Consider the following 5,217-nt stretch of genomic DNA (forward strand, 5'->3'; position numbering starts at 1 on the left):
ATAATCTTCGCCTATTTCGTGGTTAAGAACGCACCTTCTGATCACTGTACAACTTTTGCTACTGTTATCATGCTAGATGAATGAGTGTGTGGTGCTTAAGACTCTTTCAACGAAACATTCATTTTTGCGGAGAGCAATGGTACTGAGTTGTGAAGGGTACTACACGGCATGGCTGAAAATTTAGGTCTGTGATACTTTTGTAGAACTATTATATTTTTATTTTAAGAAGATGTGTCATTGACATCATTAAAATATGTAGTTTGAAACTTTAGTATATATTAACATAAGTAAGCACTTATAACAATGACATTAACCTATTGATGTCCTATCACTGTGATGGCATGTCTTGAACGTGTAAATGTGTGTATATACTTTATGTATGCCTAGATACTACCTATATCTTCTAGGCTTGATTGAAGAATCCTTTCTAGAATTTCTTGAAAATGTGAAATTGTTGCCGCAATCCCGTAGACTTGTGTGTGTGTCGCTCACAGTAGACACAGCTGATTCTAAGGTCCGGTGACTGGGTCAATGTTCACGAAAATCCTGAGTACAGCAAACCACCGCTCTTGATCACACTAGAACATCCACCATACCATACCTCAGAATGCTGAAACCATCTCGCAGACCGGATGTATCATCATCACTTGGGTGGGTGCTGGGGTGCTGGTAACTGGGGGTTGTTCACGTTATACGAAAGAATTTTGTTGACAGGATGTTGATTGATGAGCAGTCACAAAAACTGCAGTCACGTCCTGTCACACCCTGGGTAGTGAACGAATCATTTGCAGAAACTAATGTTCACTTCAACTCACAGGATTGTTGCATTGGTAAATTCCTCATTCTGGTAATGGAGAGTACTCTTCAAAATTGCAGGTACTATCTTCCAACTATTGCTGCTATAATCACGCTGTGAAAGTGTGTAGTTGAGGTCAAGAGGTATCTCTGACGCACGATCCGCCTTCCTCTTAATAGGATTGGTGGACAATACTTTCGATCTAGCGGTGAGCATAGGTTCGGAATGGCTCATAGCGTTGTAGGAAACACCTTTAAACGTAACACTATTATTACGTGGAAGAACATCTATCATGTTCTTTCGAAGAGTTGGTAGACCAAGTAACCCGTTGGCTGGCAATTTAAGCTGCTGGACTATAAAAAAGGCCGCGTAGAAGGGCGTACCACGTCTTGAGAATCTGAGTGGTAACGTCACCATTCCTGTGATGCTCAGCTGAGTACCTGAAACTCCTTCGAGCTCAGCGTTACTAGGTCTCCAATTGAAGTCGCGGTGAGGGAATTTACGTTGTAACTCGTGATATGATGTCAAGGCCAATACATTAGCGCAAGCTCCTGTGTCTATATCAAGAGCCAATCTGGTATTATCCACTCTCACAGGCACTGACAACACTTCAACTTTGCTTAGCGCCGCTACTAGCGACGCCGCTATAGAAGTGCTGTGAGGAGAGGCAGGAAATACTGTGCCTATCCCTCTCCCCGCTGCAGTAAATGTAACACATATAACAATATCTTTGATTGCTACTGCATATTTACGTTTTATTATGTATATATATATATATATATATATATATCTTCTAAACCAATATGCCACAGTAATTGGGAGAACCTAATTCCTCTACCTTTACCAACAATCACTTGAGAAGCTATAGAGTTTCACTGTGTATAAAGTATTTTACTCTTTAAATACCTACAGTATTACAGGAGTCAGGCGTCTGTAAAGAAAACACGATCCATCTAGCTGCTATCTGTTGTGGGGTGGGTGTCGGATTGTGTGTGTGATGTCAATCTTCCCTCCCACTATGTGCTGATACGATGTCGCCTCCACTGAATGTCGAATCTTCTGCAATCCCGTATATATGGGGAACTGGCTGATGACACTTGGAAATACTGCAATCAACGATCGCGAAACCACAGATGGATCCAGGTGGGGGGTGGTGGGTGGATAACCGCACTCTTCCCTCCCACTGTGAGTCCCGGCGCGCCACATGACGAACGCTGGGTGAATCCACTTCACGACATGGGAATAATACTTCACAGAATGGTCAGGCGCTGATAAGACGCTTTCCTGACCCCTCTCACTTGTCATTAACAGGGATTTCACGTCAACAATAACTCAATGCGGTTATTGAGAATAATTCTGCACCTCTTGAGGGTGTCAGAGATGAGGAGTGCTCACTAAGTATCGTCTCATACAGGATACATTTTTAACACTCGGATTATGTAATGCGTCACTGTTGTGTGTTTTCTGTTTTTCACAAACACACAGACGGTCTGATACGACTACCAGTTTAAGAATCCGTTCACACCGCTTGCCACCTATATGAATCGGCTGGATTGTCCAATTAACCAGGCCATTCACAGATATTTATTATTTGGGTTTAAATAACGAAACCCAACTGTAGTTCCTTGTTTTATTATAAAAGGATTGTATCTATAATTCCTGAGTGTAGATCGACCGTAAGTTCCACTGTATATGAGTGAATGAGAAAGGGACAGCGTTTATGTGATATAAACGTTAGCTCACGTCCTTACGATATAAGTTACTGTGAGTGACTGATGAGTAGTGACCCATCGAGGGAGAACTGTATGGGTACGTCGTTCCCCCTCGAGGGAAGATGGAGCCATCCACTGCGGCTCTCAAATAACATCTTCCTCTAGTCAAGGATATCAAACTACTGCTCGCTTCAGGTGGCCAGAGAGCCGGCTACTTATGCCTTTACTCAGCATAGTATGACGCAGCTTCCCGTGGGCACACCTTATCACGTGCATTGAACATGTCATCTCATAGCCAGTGGAAAGTTACAGGGTGATGAATCTGAATATAATATCAGATGTATTGACCCATTTATATAATATGTTCTGTTGATGAGACAGTGGCCTATTACATCAAGGGTAGAAGGGAGAACCACGTCTTGAGAATCTGAGTGGTAACATCACCATTCCTGTGATGCTCAGCTGAGTACCTGAAACTCCTTCGAGCTCAGCGTTACTAGGTCTCCAATTAAAGTTACAGGGTGGTGAATCTGAATATAATATCAGATGTATTGACCCATTTATATAATATGTTCTGTTACAACTTGGAGGAGGACATCGTCGGCATATCCTGAGTGGACAACTTCTGTCGGCCACGGGAGAGATGCAATGGAGTGCATGAGAGTGTTAAACAAGGTGGGACTCAGGACTCCACCTTCAACGCGAACCCGGGCCTGATGTCCAGTGAGGTAAGAGGCGATCCATTGAAGAAGTCTCCCTTTAACCCCTAACCGCAAAAGTTCAGCTAAAATGAGGGCAGGCTGAGCCGTATCAAAGGCTCCTTTGATATCAAGGAAGACAGAGACGCGGGCAGTCTGATTGCAATAAAAGTAAGCAATGGAGTGTGCTGTGCTGCGATGTTGTATGAAACCATTGAGGGAGTTGTGGAAGCCGCCTATGGTGTGAAGAATGCGACGATGGAGTATCCTCTCCATCATCTTGCAAACACAGGAGGTATGGCACATGTGAGGCAGAACGGGCGGTGAATGCCACATGTTAGACATGACGGCGAGGGCGTGTATAAGCAAGCCGCTAGTGGAGACAACCTTGTATAGATACATAAGATATGTGGGAGGAGAGAGGGAGAAGGAGGGTTGTGGAGGCGATGAATTTTTTTGCTTCCCTCGCGGCAGGTACAGAGTCCTCAGATGCGCCTGCTGGGGTGTGTGGGTCTGGGTCAGGAGCAGGAGCTGCGTCAGGAAGAGGGTCTATGACAGCAGCAGGGTGCATGACAGCAGCAGGGTCCACGACAGCAGCAGTGTGCAGGACAGTAGCAGGGAGCACCTAAGGGAAAAAAAAAGGGTGCGTGGGGCCGCACTCAGGCGCATGGGCCGCGTTGGGAGCAGGAGCTGCCAGGCAGCAGCGGAGGAGGGTCCAGGACAGTGGCAGGGGGTACTGCTGGGCCGGAGGCGGCATCTGAGGCAGGACGGGTGTGCTGGGGTCGGTAGGACGTGGTGCTTGGGGCAGGAAGAGGAGCTGGTGTTTGCTTAGAGACGCAGTGCTGCTCTAGGGTGTCTTACCTGCGGTGTAGAGACAGTAGCTGTAGAGCTGATGAGAGCTGCCTCTGTGTTGATAGGCCAGTCTTCCATGTTGCTTGAAGACTGGGAGAGTGATCAGTTTCTCCTCCATCCGTGTGAGTGCAAATCTCCAGGGGTCACCATTTGTGGGGTACGGGTTATTTGGTAAACACTCAGGATGGGATGGAGAAAGGAAACTCACAATGTGCTCTCTATATACATGATGTATTGGATGTACAATGCAGCTTGGTGCTGGGAAGTGGCAGCGTGGTTACAAGCGTGATGTAGAGAGAGCTGGTTGGTGAGGATGCTCAGAGGACAGCTTGTGGGTCGCCATGCTCGCCGGCGGGAGCGAGGGCCGCCAGGCAGCGGCGGAGGAGGTGGGTAGCTTGCTGCGGCTGTAGCTAGAAGAAGAGAGAGCTGGTTGGTGAGGATGCTCAGAGGACAGCTTGTGGGTCGCCATGCTCGCCGGCGGGAGCGAGGACCGGCAGGCAGGCGGAGGAGGAGGAGGTGTTGCTGGCTGGTTGGTGTAGGTAGAAAAGAGAGTGGTCACTACGAGGTCAGGTCTTTTATAGCGGAGGTAGGCGTGGCTTAATAGTTGACCTCCGTCATGTAAGGCGGCACTGGTTGACCCAGACCACGAGGCACACACTGTGGAATTCGCGGGGTCGGCTACTCAGCGACAAACAGCATTTGTAGGGGAGAAATCCACTACACTGCAATACCGGGCCGTTCGTGGGCAAGGTGGAGCAAGTCCCTAGCACTTCGCCATGATCCAAAAATCAGTTTAATATCGAAGATCCCACATGGGGATCGTATCAGATATTAAGCTGATAAGAACAGATTTTATTTAAAAGAATGATACATTGTTTTTTATTTACAATAGTTTTGGTATTCCAGATATTTGTGACAATTGGCTGACTATCTTTTACATTTTATACATAGTATTAATATTACACTAACTAGCACCTATTCTTTCTTCTATCTTGACTTTGGGTTTATTTCACCCTACATACTGTCTAGCACCTGAGGTATGTTGTAAGGGCCTGGGACATTAGGGATAGAAATCCCTTACCAGACTAATCAGGTTCTTAATAAAGGAAAGTCAAGGACCATGTTTTTCTGAGGAATAGCAAACAACCGTTTGAGATTG

The 5,217-nt window shown here is 46.2% G+C and overlaps 1 pseudogene; it reads right to left on the reverse strand.

Moving 5' to 3' along the window:
• Positions 1–4,759: 4,759 nt before the first annotated feature.
• LOC121858117 lies at positions 4,760–4,927 on the reverse strand (annotated as a pseudogene).
• Positions 4,928–5,217: the final 290 nt, after the last annotated feature.

Source organism: Homarus americanus, unplaced genomic scaffold, assembly GCF_018991925.1.
Source record: "Homarus americanus isolate GMGI-L3 unplaced genomic scaffold, GMGI_Hamer_2.0 scaffold55714, whole genome shotgun sequence".
Taxonomy (NCBI): Eukaryota; Metazoa; Arthropoda; class Malacostraca; order Decapoda; family Nephropidae; genus Homarus; species Homarus americanus.